Here is a 19767-nt window from a genome sequence, read left to right on the forward strand (position 1 = left end):
GCGAATCGCCTGACTACTTTTCTGCAAGAGTTCGTTTTCACGTAAGTATCGTACATAAAAACTCTTTGTTCAAGACATTATTTGTTTGGCGGCATAACTAATAACTCAATAACACAGTATAAACAACACGAGTACTGATAAACGCAAACCGAAGTGAACACGTCTAAACAACTGGTAGCCGACAGCTGTCGCATTCGCGTAGTATCGAGAGGCTTCTCGCGGCTTACCACTACTCCGATAAGCCGCTGACGCTCTTGCGACATCTGAGGAATTTCGCTTCTAGCGTCGGCTCTATAGACACTGGATGGACCAAATTTTGAGGGAAGCACAACAAAAGACTACTCTATGAGGATATGTAATGCTCCTGCCGCAACTTTGAAAAAAAAAAAATATGGAAATTACGACGTTCAGAAATTTTGCGTAATTACGGGGAAAATAGAACTTTGGGATTTGGCCCCCGTTTCCCCCTGGACTCACAATTGTCGGAATTTACATAAAATGTTGCTTTTTGTTCATTCTTACATTTAGAATTTAAATTTCTTAAAAAGATGCAGTTGTTGAGCAGTTATAGCCTTTTATATTCAGTTTATCCCATAGTAGCAAAAGGGGAAAAGTGCTTATTTCAAATGGCGCTCTCAGAAAGAAAAACGCACACAGTGTATGATCGCTACTTTACTTCAAAAATATTCACACGTTAAAATTAAGTGACACTGTTAAATAATTCGTTTATCTGCGCTTTCGTTTTGCATAATAATGTATACGTAACCTCCCCCCTCGAAAATCTTGGGCACGCCACTGACTCTAGTGTTCAAAAGGATTAATCTTGTGTTATCTGCAAAATAAGAGTCACGGTTTTGTTTATTCGAAGGCAAGACAAGAATGAAAAATTGAATCCTTTATGTTGGATGAGTCATTGCTGTCAGAAGCGATATGGGCAGAAATAAAGTGCCAGAAATATTTGTATTTTAGAGGACACCTTTTACAGCATCCTTGCGGCAAGGTACGTGCTTATTTAAGTTGTAATTGTAACTATAATTGTGAAAAGTGGAAACATTACAAAACAAGCGGTTTGTGTAACGGGCTATCTGTTACGCAATTTGCCGGCACCTGATGCATGACAAGGCCGGTAAGCGGCCGACGCTTTTGCGGTGGCATGCTGCAATAACCTCCCTGTATATTTGCTTCTTCCAGTAAATCAAAATAACGGTCATTTTCAGAGAAGTCTTAACATTTCAAAATGTCAGTGTATGATCTACAAGCTGTCACGTGGTAAGCTAATTTAGCACGAATATTGTTATAATCAGGTAATTTTACGTGATATTATCAAGGTTCAACATGTATCTTCACATCTCAACCTACAACCAAATAAAAATGTGTTCCAGTGCTACTTGATGCTCAACATACGACCGTATCCAAAAATGGATGAACAATTTCCGTATGAGCCAAATTGGTAAAACTCCAGCCTGGGGAAATCTGATTCATAGTCCCAAAATAGCATTTCAGTAGAATTGGAATGAGATAAAGTCGTTTTTCTTCGATTATCTGTTATTTTTAATTGACATTAATGGTTTTTTTATTCATTTTCGAGGGGTGACGCTATTGTTATTTAATCTAGCGCCACGTGTCGTGGGTGGAGGAGGAGATGAGTCATCGATGACTCATGCACACGTGTGAGTTTGAAATTAATGGTTTTCCATTAGTGCACAAAAGACACTATTATGTATTCCGTTTTTGACCTAAGCTAACACTATTGTTGTATATTATATATGCGTTTCTGCCGGATATGAGTCACAGATGATTTATACAGACGTTGGAGTTTGGAATTAATGGTTTTTCCATTAAGGTACAAAAGACACTATTGTGGAGTTCGTTTTCGGACTATTCTAACACTATTGTTGTATATTATATATGCGTTTCTGCCGGATATGAGTCATGGGTGCTTTATACAGACGTGGGAACTTGGAATTAATGGTTTTTCCATTAATGTACAAACGCCATTTTGGCGTCGGTGGTGAGTCATATTTGGTATAATTGAGGAGCTCGAACGGTCCTGGGTAGAGGCTAGAAAATATTAACCAATGAGAGAAGGTTTTTAATAAATGATTCAACCAATCAGAGAAGAGTAATGAAAATAATATTTATATTGACTGGCCTTTTGTCTAAGAATCTATAAATATCGAGCGGAAGACGAAGCGGTCCAAGAGAGTTCTCAAGTGTTTGGCTTGAAAGTCGTACAGATTTTTTAGCGTGACTGAGTTGTTGCAGTGCAACTAAAGGCTTTTTAACTTGGTAAGTATCTTTTTTGTATACTATTCTTTATTTCAAGTTGTTTTTTAACTGCCATGCAAACAAAGTTTAAGCGTTTTACATTATTTTTGAAAATATTATACTAAGAATACTCGAAAATAACACTAACAATATGTATTGTTATTGTTCCAGGTTCTGTCACTTTCTCTCTTTCTGAATTCCACCCATTCTTTTGTCACTGCGATGTTTTTAAAAAATATTATACAAAAATATTAGAAAATATCACTAACAATGTGAATTGTTATTGTTGCAGGTTCTTTCTCTTTTCTGAATTCGACATACGAGCGAAGAATGGCTTCCAGCTCCAGGCCCAACAGCAGTGCGGTGAGTACAGCCGATTCCATTTTAACCCATTTTAACCTAGGATTTTTCACTTCTCCAGAAGATATTATTAATGCTTACTATAATTTTTGCGAGAGGGTGGTTATTTACTACGATTATCCATATTCTGATCCGACTTTGTTTTGCGAGACTGCTCACAATATATTGAATCAAATTGGTTCGGGCGAACCCCTTTTTTCAATAGCGGGGGAACGGAACAGATATTTCAGACGGTTTGCCATGCTAGGCAGGGAGGTTTCTTTTGATATCCCAACGCAGGTACTCGGGGACCCTCATTCTTTTGTTAGATCGATGTTCAAGTTCATGATGAGAAGGATTTTTTATGATGTTGTACCCGAAAGTCAAGTTGGGGTGATTATTTCTGCGGGAGGTAACGACAGGGATATCTATATCCCTTGGCGTCGCCTTTCAGCATTAAATGTGGACATTATCCAGCATTATGTTGCCAAAGTGCTCAATAGCAACGAGTCTTTCTTTGTGGGGAATACTATTAAATGCTCGGCGCATATTGTGGAACCGCGGCGCGGAAGAGGAAAGAGCAAAGTTCCTCTCTACAGAAAATACGCTCCGTTACTAACAGTGAACAATGCTAATCAAAGGCAACGGGCTATCACTGCAATTAACAACGATGATAATTTGTGTTTACCTCGGGCTATTACTCTTGCCAAGGCCAAAATCGACAAAGATATTAACAGAATCCAATCTTTTCGAAGGTTTGACAATAAATTCAGGGAAGCCGCTATGCGCTTGTGCCATGAAGCAAGCGTCGACCCTTCCAACGGGTGTACAGTAGAAGATATTATGAAGTTTCAGAATAAGCTAGGTCCAGAGTACCAGATTGTTGTTTTTGCAATGAAAGACGGGGAAAGGGACTATGAGGTGATACGGTCAACTCCATTCGCCCCTAAACAAATCAATTTGTTGTATCATAACGAACACTTTGACATAGTCAATTCAGTTCAGAACCTTCTTGTGAAAAATTACTACTGCAAATGTCAAATAGGATTTGCTCACAAATATCAACATAGTGAGTGTACATTGCATTGTTCCAAATCTGAAGGTACTCATTTAGAGGAAAACACTAACTCTGTCCCGCGAAAATGTGGAGAATGTAACCGTACGTTTCTGTCTGGAAAATGTTTCCAGAACCATTTACGTACGGAAGGCCGTAAATCCAGTGTGTGTGAATCTATTCAACAGTGCACAATCTGTTGCAAGATCATTAATACAAGGACCCGTAAAACTCCCCATAAATGTGAAGAATTCTTTTGCAAAAGCTGTAGTGCTTTTGTCGACCCTACCCACAAATGTTATATTCTCCCAGTCAAAGTAGATCCAATCAGTAAATTTCTGTATATTTTTTATGATTTTGAATGTATGTTAGTTCACGGGGAAGATGCGCAGAAACACGAAGTGAATCTGGCGGTTGCCAAGCAGGCTTGTCACGCGTGAAAAGACTCGGAAGCAGATTTCTGCGAAACGTGTGGCCCTCGTATGCATATTTTCCCCAATATTGAGGAATTTATGCATTATATTCAAACACCCAGGGAAGGATTTGAGAAAATTGTGTGCATTGCACATAATGCGGGACGTTACGATTCTCATTTTGTACTGAACTATTTGATCACTAAAGAAAATATTATGCCTTCAGTAATTATGAGAGGGCGTAATATTATTGAAATGAGCGTGGGCAAGAAAATCATTTTCCGTGATTCATTAAATTTCATGTTAATGAAATTAAAAGACTTGCCTACAAGTCTGGGTCTCGGAGATGAACTGCGTAAAGGCGACTTTCCCTATCTTTTCTCTACGCCTGAGAACCAACATTATGTGGGGCCCTACCCTGATATTTCTTTTTATGACGTGGACGCCAAGTCCACTAAAGAACGGGAGGAAATTCGCAAGTGGCATGCGGAAACTGTTCAGGCTGGGAAAATATTTGATTTCCAACAAGAGTTGCGTCAGTATTGTATTAGTGATGTTGAAATCCTGGCAGCTGCGTGTATTAAATTTTCAAATTTAATTGAACAATTATCGGGAATTCAATGCTTTCTGAGATGTGCCACACTTGCATCTTTAGCCTCATTGATATTCAGGACTAAATTTCTAAAAGAAAACACACTTATCAAGATACCACCGATGGGATTCCGGGAGCAGGATACTTATTCTCTAATTTCGTTGAAATGGTTGAAATGGATAGAATATTCCAATAATATTACATTGAGGCATGCTGGCAATCTCGGGGAAGCGAAAGTAGGGCGTTATAAGCTGGACGGGCTCCATGAAGAGTCTAAAACTGTGTACAGTTTTCTGGGATGTTACTTTCATTCATGCCCGTTATGTTCCCCTGAAAATAGGAATCAACCCCTTAATGAAACAGGAGAAACATTAAACCAGAGGTACGAACGCACAGTAGCAAGAAAAGCGTTGCTGGAGCAAATGGGGTACACGGTAATTGAAAAATGGGAATGTGAGTTCCATAACGAAATCAAAACCAACCCGGAACTACGCAAATTTATTGGTGAGAACTGCTACTCGCTTGACTCCCCGCTTATCCCCAAACAAGCCTTCAATGGCGGCCGTACTGAACTTTTCAGGGCTCTATACGATCGCCAAGATGGCGAGAATTCATGCATGAAACTTTTAGATGTTGTTTCCCTGTACCCGGCCATGATGAAACAGCGAAAGATGCCTACGGGCAAACCTGTGATTTACACTTCCGAGTTTCCCCCACTGGAGAACATATTCGGCGTAGTAAAGTGCGATGTTCTCCCACCTAAAAATTTATACTTACCTGTGCTTGGCCTGGCATGCAATAGCAAGTTAATGTTTGCTCTCTGCCGTGCATGTGCACAAAGTGAGAATCAGGAAGAGTGCCCACACACCGAAAAACAAAGATACTTACATGGCACCTGGGTATCAGAAGAACTCAAGTTGGCTGTAGAGAAAGGATACAAAATACTAAAAATTTATGAAGTATGGGATTTCCCTTCAGCACAAGAATCAGATAATGTGTTCAGAGAATACGTAGATACTTTCCTTAGACTGAAACAACAGTCCTCAGGATATCCTTCCACTTGCAGTACAGAACATGACAAAGACAAGTATATTCGTGATTATTTCGAACATGAGGGTATTCAGCTTGTCAAGGAAGAAATTGGATACAATGCTGGGCTACGTTACATATCCAAAATACTCCTTAATAGCCTCTATGGTAAATTCTCTGAATCTGTATTAAAAACTAAGTCAGTTTTTGTCAATACAGAGAAGAAATTCCATGATATTCTATTCAATCCGCAATTTGAGATTAAAAATGTAGTCCCTATTTCTGAAAAATGCTTGCTAGTAAACTTTGTTGACCTGGAAACGGCCAATTCGCCGCTAGTGCTTTCCAATGTCCTTGTCTCAGCATTTATCACTGCTTATGGAAGAATGCATTTATATTCATTCATGGATCAAGTAAAAGAATCTATTCATTATGTGGACACTGACTCTGTATTCTATGTTGAAAAGCAGGGTGAAACGCTGTTACCTACAGGTTCCTTTCTCGGTGAACTGACCGATGAGATTAAAGAGCCGTATGAAATCTCATGTTTTCTTGGTGGTGGCCCCAAGAATTATGCATATAAAATGGAAAACAAATATGATGCAACCGATGAGAAACATGTCATTAAAGTGCGCGGAATTACCATGAACTACAGGACGCAATTGCAAATTAATTTTGACTATTTCAAGCAACTTGTTAAAGGAGAAATTGAAAAGAGAGTGGTTGAAAACCCTCGAAAAATTAAACGTAAAGCTAATTTCGAAATAGTCTCGGAAAAGGAACAAAAAACTCACCAGGCAGTTCACACGAAACGCCGAAAATTGGAGTACTATGTCTCTTTACCGTACGGGATGTAAACAAAATATAAATATCATTTTTCAAGAAAATATATTGTAAAAAATACTTACATATATTCTTTTTTTACACACACACACACACACACACACACACACACACACACACACACACGCACTTTGATATTGTTCTTTTCTTTACTGACTATTATATTGTCTTTTATATATAGTGATAAATGTTAGGCCCGAGCACGGCTTCCGCGAAGTTAACTCTCTTCTTCTTCCAATATAGGGGGGGTGGTGTAAATATAAATGGGCTATTAAGTCCTTCTTCCCCCTAAACCCCTGAATATCACACCAGGGGCACTCCTGCTTTATTTCTTCCTGAAAACAAAAAATGTACCATGTAACAAATATTATACTCTGACAGAAGGTTGGGGGTTATCTGACTTCGAAATTTTCAGCTCATGCATAAAGTGGCTCTAGGACCCACCAAGCCTCAATAAAATGGTAAAACTTTACCTGCTTCTAAATAACAAAGAAACTCTAAAATAATCTGTTCTGTATATCTTTATTCTTTCTCCTACTATTGAAACTGATTTCACGGGGGTCTTATTGTGACGGATATTTTGATTATAGCAAATAAGCCTTCAGTTGAGTGAGTGTCAGCCACAAAGTTGGATCACAATATGAGAGTCGTTATTGATTTTATAGGATTTCGGAATAATCATGGAAAATATATTCCGAAAGAAATAGCTGTTGTGGATCCAGATTCTAATTGTTTGCAATCATGGGTATTTAAACCTCCGTGCGCATGGGATGATCTCGATATCAGAATACAAAAGGAAAATTTATGGGAAACTCAAAATGTGCACGGCCTCTCTTGGCAAGCTGGAGAAGTGAATTTTACCAATATGTCCACTATTTTATCCTGCTGTACCGAAAATGCCGCAGGCATTTATTCCTTTGGCGCAGAAAAGTGCCATTTCCTTTCTACCTTACTTCAACGCACTGTGATTAACTTGGAGCAGCTTGGATGCCCTAAATCAGCTCTACTAAGTTTCCCTACCTATACCTGCTGTGAGAAGAACCACCGCCTGAGAAAAATAGCTTGTGCTCTGAGAAACGCGCACCTGTACGGTCAGTTTCTACACCACTACAGTTTCATTCAGCACGTTGTACCTGCATGTGCCTCAACCCAAGACGAGAACAACTCGTCATCAGACTGCAAAGAAGGCTGCATCTCGTCGTCAGACGAGAACTTATATTCATTGAATTCGGCTGCAAAATGGTAACCATAAGCATTGCCATGACAGTACATCATGTCAGTGTTCTATGTGAAAATTTTTGTTGGTCTGGTACAGGCAAAACGTTACCGAAAAATATCAAGTTTCAATAAAGACAGAGATTCGGGGCCTGGAATACATTGGACTGCCCTGTACATTGATTCGAATTGCCACGGAACATACTTTGACAGTTTTGGTGAAAACCCCAGTGCTTCTGTGACAGCGTTTTTTTTAAACTGAACTGTATAAACAGAATAAATATTCCTTGACCAATGTGTAGCAGGAACTGATACACAATATCTTTGCGAAAGATTTGAAAAAGAATGACCGCATAGTTGACTTTATCAACAGTGTGGATGCTGTGAGAGCCTAATCAATGAGCAGTGCCTCGTAGAAGCTGTGGCCCAGTCAATAGTGTTTTACTATCCTCACCCTACTTGTGTGGAATGCGAGCTTGGAGAAAAAGAAGAAAGCAATCATAGATGCCTTAATCTTGAGTGCATAAAGAAAGAAAAAATGAAGCAGTTGATCAACAAATACAAAGGACGCGTGTGGGGCCTATTTCAATCCAGTCACAACAGAATACTAGTGAGAAATAAACAAGTCTTTGAAACAAAAATAGACAGTCTGGATATTACTCTTGTTATGCAATTATATACCAAAATGCTATCTGATCTTCAGGTCAGCTTTGCATATACATGCAATGATCTGTGGCAAGGAAACAAATCAAGGACTGAGCAAAAAGGAGTAAGCCACATAAATAAATTTGTCACCAATGATAATAAAGTGTATTTTTCTGGTACCCCCATACAGACATTACGAACAAGGGAGTTGTACGGTAATCCCGTACGTCACTGTTTGTTTAGATATAATGAAGTCCCGTCAAAAAAGTTTCACTTTTGTGGCCAGGGACCAATATATGTACCCGACTCCACGTGTGCATTACATACGCACCCTGCTCACATTCATGATCGTTCTTTAGAGGATGAGTTCTGGGAGGCAATTTGCAACAATCAATCCAAAAACTAGCAAAAAAAAAGAGGAGCTCTTTCTCAAACAATAATGTAATGTTTACAAATGTATATTTGAGATAAAAAAAAGCGTTAGTATAACGCTACTTTGTAGTAGAATGATATGTAACAATTGAAAAAACTTGATGTATTACATACTTTGTAGTAGACTAGTTTGTGAAAATAAAAATTTCGTGTGTAGAAACCATTTGTTTCATTTATAAAAAGTGGAATTGAGTTACTAAAAAGGTACTTGAAAATATAATTACAATACTTACAATACTGATAGGCAAAGATGCCATCTTTGGATACAACGTTCTTCACTCCACACTCCAAAGTAACAATTTGGTATCAGATTACAAGAGGGAGCGTCTATATACCACCAAGCATCATAAAGTACCTTATAAAAAATCCAGCTTTCATTTTACCCGCTAACTTTGCTATTCAGTCTTGCAGTCGCTTCGTAGCCCTCCCGGATACATAACTTATTTCTTCCTATTTATAGAATGTGAGATATGTGGCGTGTCTCTTTCCAGTAAAACTATCTATATTCGGTAAACAATTATAGATGTTTTTTCACTGAAGTCTCGACTATCCCGGGGCGCGTGCAACTTTCCAAAATAAAATATTGGCCACACGTGCTAACCACTACAAATTTAAGCACCATTCAAAAATCACAATAGAGGCAGGGCGTAATGCCCTATAGATGAGAGGAAAAAAACCTTTTAGCAAAGACCTCGAGAACTAACAATGGAGGCTCACCCCCGTGTGAGCGACTGGTGGGAAAATTTTCCCCCTGGGTTAGGGTCTGGCAGTCTTTCTTTGCTCCCCGCAAAACGTTTGTTCCACACTTGTTCAGGGGATTTTGTGAACCGTGTCTTCTAATGAATAGTAATGTCAACCTTATATTTTCCTTTCATACACATAACACTTGTATGCTATTGATCCCTTGGATATTTCTTAACATAACAAACTTTTCACGTGTAGAGCGCGTGCCCGGATAGCTTAGTTGGTATAGCATTAGGCTTTTAACCTATTGGTCCAGGGTTCGAGTCCCTGTCTGGGCTGTTACAATTTTTAAACTTTTGTCATCGGACTTTTGCAAAAGGCTATTTACATAGCAGAATCTGCTTTTGTAAATCTGTCTAGTTAGTGTTGGGGTGCAAGTGCAAGTTACTTGAATTAGGAAATATTGGCTGTGCAACTGGTAAAGCTTGCTTTTTGTAGTACTTTGCGGCTATTTTGAAATATATATATATATATCCAACAAAATCACTAAGCATTGCACTCTACTAGAGATACACATAAAAAACACAAGATGGAACCAGAAAGCCGCTACAACATTGATAACAACATGGATGTCGTTATTCAAGGTACATTCACCGACACTGAATTGAATTTGAAACATGAAAAAAATTACATTGTCCTAAATAGCGATGAGTACCCAGCATGCGTGTACAAATCAGATGCGATCTTCGACACTTACAAGAACAGATTCCCCACACGAGAAGAGAGATTCAGATCTATAAACATTATAGGAGAACTTTACTTCACCTTCGAGGGCAGTGGAGAAAACATAAAAGTGGAAATCAGCAACGCCACCGGAGAAGTCACACTAAATTTTGAACAATGGCGAAAATTTCTCTCTTACTATGACACCCTCATGGAGGAATTCCAGCGGCGGCTAAATTGTAATGACTATGTGATTTTCGCTTATTGGTAGTCTACTTTTCGTGTATATAAATCTGATATATTCTTGAATAAAAATAAACTTTTAAAAAATACTGCAATTGTTTCATTTGAATCCTAAATGAATATGTAAACTAAAAAAACAGATACAAGGCAGCATTATTTCTCGATGTGCACACTAATAATGCTCTGCCATGCGTTCCTATGCCTCTGTTACAACCCTCTGTAAAGTTCATATTGCCTTGTGATTAACCAATCAACATGCTATAGAGCCTAAGCTTTAAGCTTCAGTCAGCGGAATTTAGTCCTGACTGTAGTAAAAATAAAACTCACATGATATAACGCCCACAAATAATCCCTGGTATTACTAAACACTCAAAAAGTCAATAGTTCTTGAAAAAAAAAGGCCTATAAGGCTAAATAACAACACAGAAAACAATTATTTTTTCACAAATCTTTTATTATTTGCTCTAAAATACATTACATATTGGTAATTTTAGTATTGTACCAAGATACAAGTCTTTGTACATTTCTGAATGCACAACCTTGTTCTGATGGAGGCGAAGTATCAGAATGATACTTGCACAATCCTCCTTGAAACATGTACAAATTTCTAAGCGAAGGACAGTTTGCACTTTGCAAATCTACAATATTATAAATATTGAACAAATCTTTGAGAAGTTTGGATTTTTCTTCTCCCTTGCAATAGAAAGTTGAACCTTGACAGTTCAAATTTCTAATTACACTACGAACATAGTACACTTCACATCCCAGAGGAGTATCGTACGATAAAGCATGAATATTTTCTTTCACCCATTGGGATTCATTATTGTCTTTGAAATATTCTGGCACTTTTACAAGAGCATAATACACAGTATCCAAATTTGTAGAACTAACACACATCTCACGCAATATAAATTTATTGTTGTACATAAAACCTTGCGCATCAATAATATATTGCGCCATTTTCACTTTAGATATTAACAAATATTGTTTCTTAACCACGAGCAGGCTCCGCTTCTCGTATAGGCGCTATAAGAGTTTTTACTAGTTCGAAATCATTTGAAATTTCACACAACACACTGTAAAAGTCTCTGTATCCTGTGGATTCCTCCTGTGCCTTCAAACCATCACCTACATCTTCATGATTAGCAAGATAAAAATCGAAAATATGACTTGTATTGTCCGGATCCTGCAGATAACGCTGGATTCTCTCGCACATCCACTCTACACAATTCTGGCATTCATTCTCTCCGCATTCCTCTTGGCAAATGATAAAACAATCGGAGAGTTGAACTTCGTCTTTACCGCGCACATCCTCGCACTCGTAAAAATGTTTAATAACGCAATCGTGGGCTAGTTGGTTGCCTTCATTTGAATAACAGCCCCAGCATGTAATGTACTTGTAAGGGGTATACTTTTTCAAAGCCTCCAGCACACAATCCTTATCGATATAATCGAAGAAACATGGACATATAAGCACCAAATCACTCATCTCCCTGGGGTCCTGCTCAGCAACGTCCGTTTTCACAATTCGTTTCTTCCAATCGGGCTTTCAGTTCTTTGCAGAGTACTTCACATCTGCTTCTCAGAAAGAACCTGCAACAATAACAATTCACATTGTTAGTGATATTTTCTAATATTTTTGTATAATATTTTTTTAAAACATCGCAGTGACAAAAGAATGGGTGGAATTCAGAAAGAGAGAAAGTGACAGAACCTGGAACAATAACAATACATATTGTTAGTGTTATTTTCGAGTATTCTTAGTATAATATTTTCAAAAATAATGTAAAACGCTTAAACTTTGTTTGCATGGCAGTTAAAAAACAACTTGAAATAAAGAATAGTATACAAAAAAAAATACTTACCAAGTTAAAAAGCCTTTAGTTGCACTGCAACAACTCAGTCACGCTAAAAAATCTGTACGACTTTCAAGCCAAACACTTGAGAACTCTCTTGGACCGCTTCGTCTTCCGCTCGATATTTATAGATTCTTAGACAAAAGGCCAGTCAATATAAATATTATTTTCATTACTCTTCTCTGATTGGTTGAATCATTTATTAAAAACCTTCTCTCATTGGTTAATATTTTCTAGCCTCTACCCAGGACCGTTCGAGCTCCTCAATTATACCAAATATGACTCACCACCGACGCCAAAATGGCGTTTGTACATTAATGGAAAAACCATTAATTCCAAGTTCCCACGTCTGTATAAAGCACCCATGACTCATATCCGGCAGAAATGCATATATAATATACAACAATAGTGTTAGAATAGTCCGAAAACGAACTCCACAATAGTGTCTTTTGTACCTTAATGGAAAAACCATTAATTCCAAACTCCAACGTCTGTATAAATCATCTGTGACTCATATCCGGCAGAAACGCATATATAATATACAACAATAGTGTTAGCTTAGGTCAAAAACGGAATACATAATAGTGTCTTTTGTGCACTAATGGAAAACCATTAATTTCAAACTCACACGTGTGCATGAGTCATCGATGACTCATCTCCTCCTCCACCCACGACACGTGGCGCTAGATTAAATAACAATAGCGTCACCCCTCGAAAATGAATAAAAAAACCATTAATGTCAATTAAAAATAACAGATAATCGAAGAAAAACGACTTTATCTCATTCCAATTCTACTACAGAACCTTCATCGCTGAAGTTTTGATTGAATAAATTTGGTTGATTACAGTGGCTACTATAATTATGTTGAATTTTCTTGTTGAGGTTAGAATTATGAATTGAGAGTAAAGAAGGAAAGAAGGAGGTAGAGAATATCAGTTGAAAGAAAGTATTTTTTTTTTAAGGGGGTGTTCTTTTATACAAAATCGATATATAATAATAATGATAATAATAAGGCAAGAATTAGTAACAATTATTATTTCAACTATTAACGAATCGAGTCCCTATTAGAGATGGGCAGGAACGAAACTACCTGGAATTTAAAAAGGGGAAACGTGGACATGCGTAATAACATATGGAAAAACTAAAAAGGAGAAAGACGGACAAAACAATGTAACAAAATGTACAGTAGTAACAAAGATGTCAGGAAACAATAGTATAATATTGAACATACACTTTGATGAAGTAGTTTTCTTTGTTATGATCTGAATTAAGTCCCTTTGCACAGTTCTCATCGTTGGAGTTCACAGCAGCATTAATCGGCCAAGATTGATTGATTTTGTTTATTTTACTTCGCCTTTCTGCCACTCTTGGCTAATGATGATATGATGTAATCGATGAAGAGACGCTCACGAGGGACACGTATGCCCAGACTGGATTCGAACCCGGGACCACTGGCGTCGTAGCGAAATGAGATAAATACTCCGCCACGGGGCCGGCTAATCGGCCAAGGGTGGGGACAAACTCTCAGTGGTGATGGGAATCCCCTGTGGAAACATATGACCAGTTCCTGCATCAGATTAGTTGCTTTCTCCTATTGTGATTTTTCCCAATGTTAATTGATTGCTTCCCAAGTGAAATTTCAGTCCAACTAATTATAGTATGATCTTCAAGGTCAGCACTATACGTGTTATGAAGAATTCGAAGTAATAATTTGTCAAGTTAGAAAGTCAGCAAAAATTATGTTTTTATACTAAATTTTACATTAATTGAAGATTTGCAAAGAAACAGTAAACCTTTTTGTTGGTTGATTTAGTGTTTTAAGTCCACTTTATGCACAGTAAGGCTTAGAGGGACTGGACCTACAGTTTAAAGTTGAATCCGAACCACTATGTGCCTCCACCGGGTATCGAACCTTGAACCCCTTGATTACAAGGCGGCGACGCTACCACTGCACCATCGGGGAGGCCAGTGTAAACCTTTCCGTAATCGTTCCACTCCAAAAACAGATGTTTCTGTAAGAGCCACATCAAGTTTGTTTGGAAGTAGTGATGTTCTATGACACACACACACACACACACACACACACACACACACACACACACACACACACATATATCTCCTCAACAGGTCCTATAGACCAGCAATGTCAAACTCAATTCGTGAGTAGGGCCGCATAACGATAATGTCAAAAACTATCCGGGCCACACATCTAGAACCCCAACACCTTAAAATCCAGAACTAAGTGGTTCGACCCAAGGGGGCCGAAGGGAGGGGGGGATTCCAGTGATTATTATTGCAGCATCGATATGTAAATTATATAGACCTCCCCCCATATTTTTTAATGGTTATGGTATTTTATATGTTACTTTCGAGTATAAATTGGTTACAATTGTAACTGTTTGTTTGCAATTATAGTTTCGTTTCGCACAGATTTCACTGTTTTTTTTAACAAGCTTCTCAAAAGTGTGCAATAAGTTTTTTGTTAGCATGAAACTCTTAATGCAGACAACAAATGTTTTGTCAGTCATTCTTGATCATTCGGCTGTTTCATTAATCTTCATTATGGAAAACAACTTTTCACCAAGGCAAGTGCAACCAAAATTAATAAAATTTCTATAGCAAAATAGCTTATTCGAGGATACTGCTATGGGAGATATAAGAAAAATCAAGGATAGCCCACCTACACGAGTTGCACTGCAATTAAATAAGTTCCATTCGAAGTCAGGACTTGCACACGCATCATCAAAAGAAAAGGGAGCAGAGCAGAACAAGATTATTGCCCTTCGCACCCTCTGAAGTCTTGAAACCTGTTTCCAACTTCATCACGTAGTATTTTTACTGTGGACAAATATTCCTGTCATTCCTAGTATTCGTGAGAAGTTGGGAAGGACAAATTATAACTTTATTAAAAAGTTTTAATATAACGGAAGACTGTAACTTTGCAAAATGACCTCCACTTCCTTCAAAATATCAACTTTTGTGTCACGGGGAGGAATCATTCAAGTAGTTTTACTGTCATATCGAGATAAGAATCGCATCCACGAATGAAGGTAGCTAACCGAGCTAGCTCACAGACGTGCGTAATTTCGCATATTGTGAGGGAAAAGGCAACAACACGAACAAATTTCGCTTTCAATTGTTCATTGACTAAGTCATAAATCCTCTCCTCAACTGTATTTCTGATGTTTTTATTAGCGTTGCTTTTCTGCCACGTTTGCCTAATGGCGACGATGAGGATGAGTAATGATATGATGAAATTGATGAAGGGACACATACAAAGAAAACCCATGCTCAGGCCAGGATTCGAACCCGCAACCTCTGGTGTCGCAACGGGTTGTGCTAACCACTCCGCCACAGATTATGCCAAATTTATTTCGTGATAAAGAAATACTTCTGAATGGATTTATTTTATCAGGGTACAAAAGTTCTACGCTTTTCAGTATTCACTTCACGACAAAAGTAAGCATTTCACTTGAAAAATCTACATTCCTCTTCTATAGTCCTTTTCTTACTCCAACGAAGTTTGGGCAGCGATATGGTTCTCTGAAACTTTTACAGAAACTGGCTTTTCTTCCTGGTAAATCCTTGAAAATCAAGAAACAGACTCGTAGGCGACAGAAAGTATGCACGCTGCCCTCCCCCAGCTGGCAAGATATTTTCGTACTTCAGAAGTAACCTGTCAATCACCTTGCTTAGTTGACACAACACCTACTCTATAATGGAATGTATACCTGTGTAGGGAAAATTGGTCAATGTGTTGAAGTTTGGATGAGTCTGGTCTTGTATCACGAGAAAAGAGAAAACGGGATAACTACAAATGTATAGATAATTTCAAGCATGAAGTGTTAAGTGGGGCCAAGGCGGGCCGCATTAACGTATGCTGGGGCCTACATGCGGCCCGCGAGTTTGACTGGCCGAAATATCAGGAGAAAAGTTGTTACGCTTCATCCACGAGACTCGAACCTGCGCGCGTCCCGTAGCTGGAGCCCCAGGTACCAAACTCGGGACCTTTTGACATTATGAGGTTCATCTTTACCATTACGCTATAGGGGAGGCAAAATATATCCGAAACTAAGAAGACATTTTGAATTGACATGTAGAATGTAGGAGGCAGGGTTCGCGCTGAAGAGGAAGAAGACAGGGAATTCTCCCTCCCCTTTCCTAACCTGTACTTCTCTAATGTAATTCTCAACCAAGCCAAGAATCTTGTCCTTCTACATTTTATGTCGCTTTTGTTATTGTTAATGAAGAATTCAAATTAATAATTTCTTTAAATCTCAAGTTAGCAAGTCAGCCAAAATTATGTTTTTATACTAAATTTTACATTAATTGAAGATTTGCAAAGAAACAGTAGACCTTTTGATGATCTTTCCACTCCAAAAACAAATATTTTGTAAGAGTCACATCAAGTTTATGATTGGAAGTAGTGAAGTTCTAGGAACCACACACACACACACACATATATGTAAGCAACAACAATAGTAGGCTATTGTAATTTGGAGAGGATGTGATTTGTGAGCGGAACAAGCATGGGAATTTAACGAAGTTCCTTTGCGAATCATCAATTGTGTGTGTGTGTGTGTGTGTGTACACGTATTTCCTATCTGCACAAAGTACTACATGTTAGGTAAAACTATCGAAATGTAAAAAGAGGAAGCGCTACCACCCTCCCCGCCTTTTCTACATTTTATTCAAATCGAACACGAGGCACGTATATAGATATATATTTCGGAGGGGCGTCCTAACGTAATGTCTCAAAATAATAATATTAATAATGTTAAATTAAAATAAGTATAATTATATTAAATTAATTAATATATTTTTATTACATGAATAGGTAAGAAGGCGGTATAACAACAGTGCAGTATAACATCGCGTATTCATTATCTAGCTTACGTGTAGTTAAGGTCGGCAAAATTTGTAAAAAATAGAAACTGCCCTGGCAAGGAAATTAATGTCAAATAGATAAAGAATATAATATTTATTGAGTATGAAAAAATTATGTTAGATCCAGTTGACGAAAGTAAAATTCCTGGTAATATTTTGTTTGCATATTATTATAAGTAGTAATAATTCTTGCATAAATCTTCTTTGGTACTGTCATTCAAAATCGTATTGCTTTCCAATATTCTTGCGGAAATAAACAATTTGCGATTAAACAACAACCTTATTTTCATTACTTAATTGAAGTTATTTTATAATCTCATTATTTTCATTATTTAATTTTTGTACTTGGTAAGTCTTTCGGGGAGAGGTTGGGACACCTGGACCCCCTAAATACGTCCTTCGCGGTAGGGGTCGAGATAAAGTTACTGTGTCACTGGTTGCAATTCACGGTAAATATGCTCTGCTTCTCTACACTCAAACATACACAAACTCGTGGCCTTCCTGCTTTCTTGGTTTCTTGCCTGGGAAAGAGGCAATAAATCAAGCTGTGACAGCTACGGGACCTTCTGACGAGGGGACGGAACCCAGCTGTGCAGAGGATTCAAACACCCGCGCGAACTAGCCCTCCCGTCAGCCTGGGGCAATTTTCGAACAGAGACATCTAGTGGCCAAGTGGCGAACTATCATGAATGAAATTCGGCTGAAGCGGCCGTATCTTTCGCCGTCGATAATACATGACATTTTTAAACAATCATTTTGGGCTGTGCAAGTGACTTTTGAAAGAAAAGCCCTCCCTAGCTTAGTCATAGAAGGATTGAGCATTACGTTAGTATGCATCATAATGGCCATTTTCGTTGGTGCTACCCACAAATCCTATAACCATTCTGTGCTTATTTACGTATTTCCTTATGGGAAATTGAAAAAAAATAATGGAATTTGTGCACATTTATCGAACTGAAATTGCATAAATGTGTCATGTACTCAAAGTTTCATAAAGTAAGTTCACATCTACTGCGTGTTTTCCGGCAAATTTTTGTCCTAAAACGTTATATTCAACAAAATGCAAAAAAGCCTATGTTAAATTTAAGCACTTTTCACGGCGACCTTCGCCAAACTCCACCTCCCTCTTAATTTTATAGCTTTGAGCCCTTAAGTACAATTTCTATGCTACAGCCAAGTGTGTTTGTTCCATCACGGCTAATGACATGCATGGTGGCAAACAGTTAATCTGAAGTTTGTACTCAACATATGTAATTATAATATTTCCTTGTTCTGTAAGTTAAACAATTAGAATTTTAAGACGCGTAAAATATTTTAATTGGGTCTACTTAGCGGTGATGAAGCGCCGACTGCAGCCATAATCCCTCGTGTGTTTGTTCCCATTCCTTTTGTTTTACTGCCTGAATCCACTTATTTTTCCGTATCGAATCTGTCAGAAAACGATACGTAGATATTTGAGAATAATCACTCGTTCAAGATCACATGCTCCACCGGAAGTAAAGTTCAATCCAGCTCCAAAAGACTTACGAAAATATAAACATCCTGTGAATAGCTTCTAGGATAAGCCCCATCAGCTCCATCTAAGTACGCCAGTGCTCGACAATGACCACTGCACACCACTACACGTGGAATTATCCTCGTTCTGCGTAAATTAATTTGCAACTTGAAATTGTCAAATTCAATAGGGTGATTGTTACATTCGCCCCACTAGGTAGATCCTGCAGTCTGTTTCTTTCCACAGCATATTTGCAGAAGATACAATTCAATCTACATTTGTATCAATACACGCTGTATATAGCAGACCTTGTTCCTAACATCGTTGACTATACTATTACAAAAGATTAAATTCCCTCAATGTGGCAATCTTTACTTCATTTGAATTTCATATACAACCTTCACCAACGACTTTATACGCCAACTATATAGGCTTAAAACCTCCCCCCTCCCCCCTCCTCCCCCGACATCTCTTCTACAAGCAGAACGATGGAAGGACTTTGTTTCCCTTGACCATTCCCGAACAACGTTTGTGTCACGCACGTCAAAAGCAGTGTGTAGACATTGACTCGTGTTGGGTGTCTAGTCGCAAAGCTGTACAAAGCCAATCGAGATTTGTACCGCGAGGAAAGTAGTACTAAAGCTACATACCCTGATGAGCATGTGTCGCTGAATTTTCCCGCGAAGCAAGAACATCAAATTTTTGAAACCTGGGAGCACAATGGCGTTGGATACCTCCAAGCGTGGCCATGTTCATATTTCTAGCAGTGGGTATAAGTACCTGCTGCGCCAGAAAGTGTCGTATGAACACACTTTCTCTTCCCATTCTGGGGAACGGTGGCAAATATCTGAACATCTGTGATATCAAAGAAATGTATCTTTGAGAGATGCGTTTAAAATCATGTTAGCTGGGGACCGGCAATTTTATACAAAATCTTCAGAAGTGGCGGAACTTTGAACAATCCAGCCAAGTAAGCTGTGTTTCACTTTTATTATTGAAATCTTTTGAATTTTATGCTTTTAGCGCTCTCTACATGTTTTCGAAATAC

Source organism: Lepisma saccharinum, chromosome 2 (genome assembly GCF_977018435.1).
Source record: "Lepisma saccharinum chromosome 2, izLepSacc3.1, whole genome shotgun sequence".
Lineage (NCBI taxonomy): Eukaryota > Metazoa > Arthropoda > Insecta > Zygentoma > Lepismatidae > Lepisma > Lepisma saccharinum.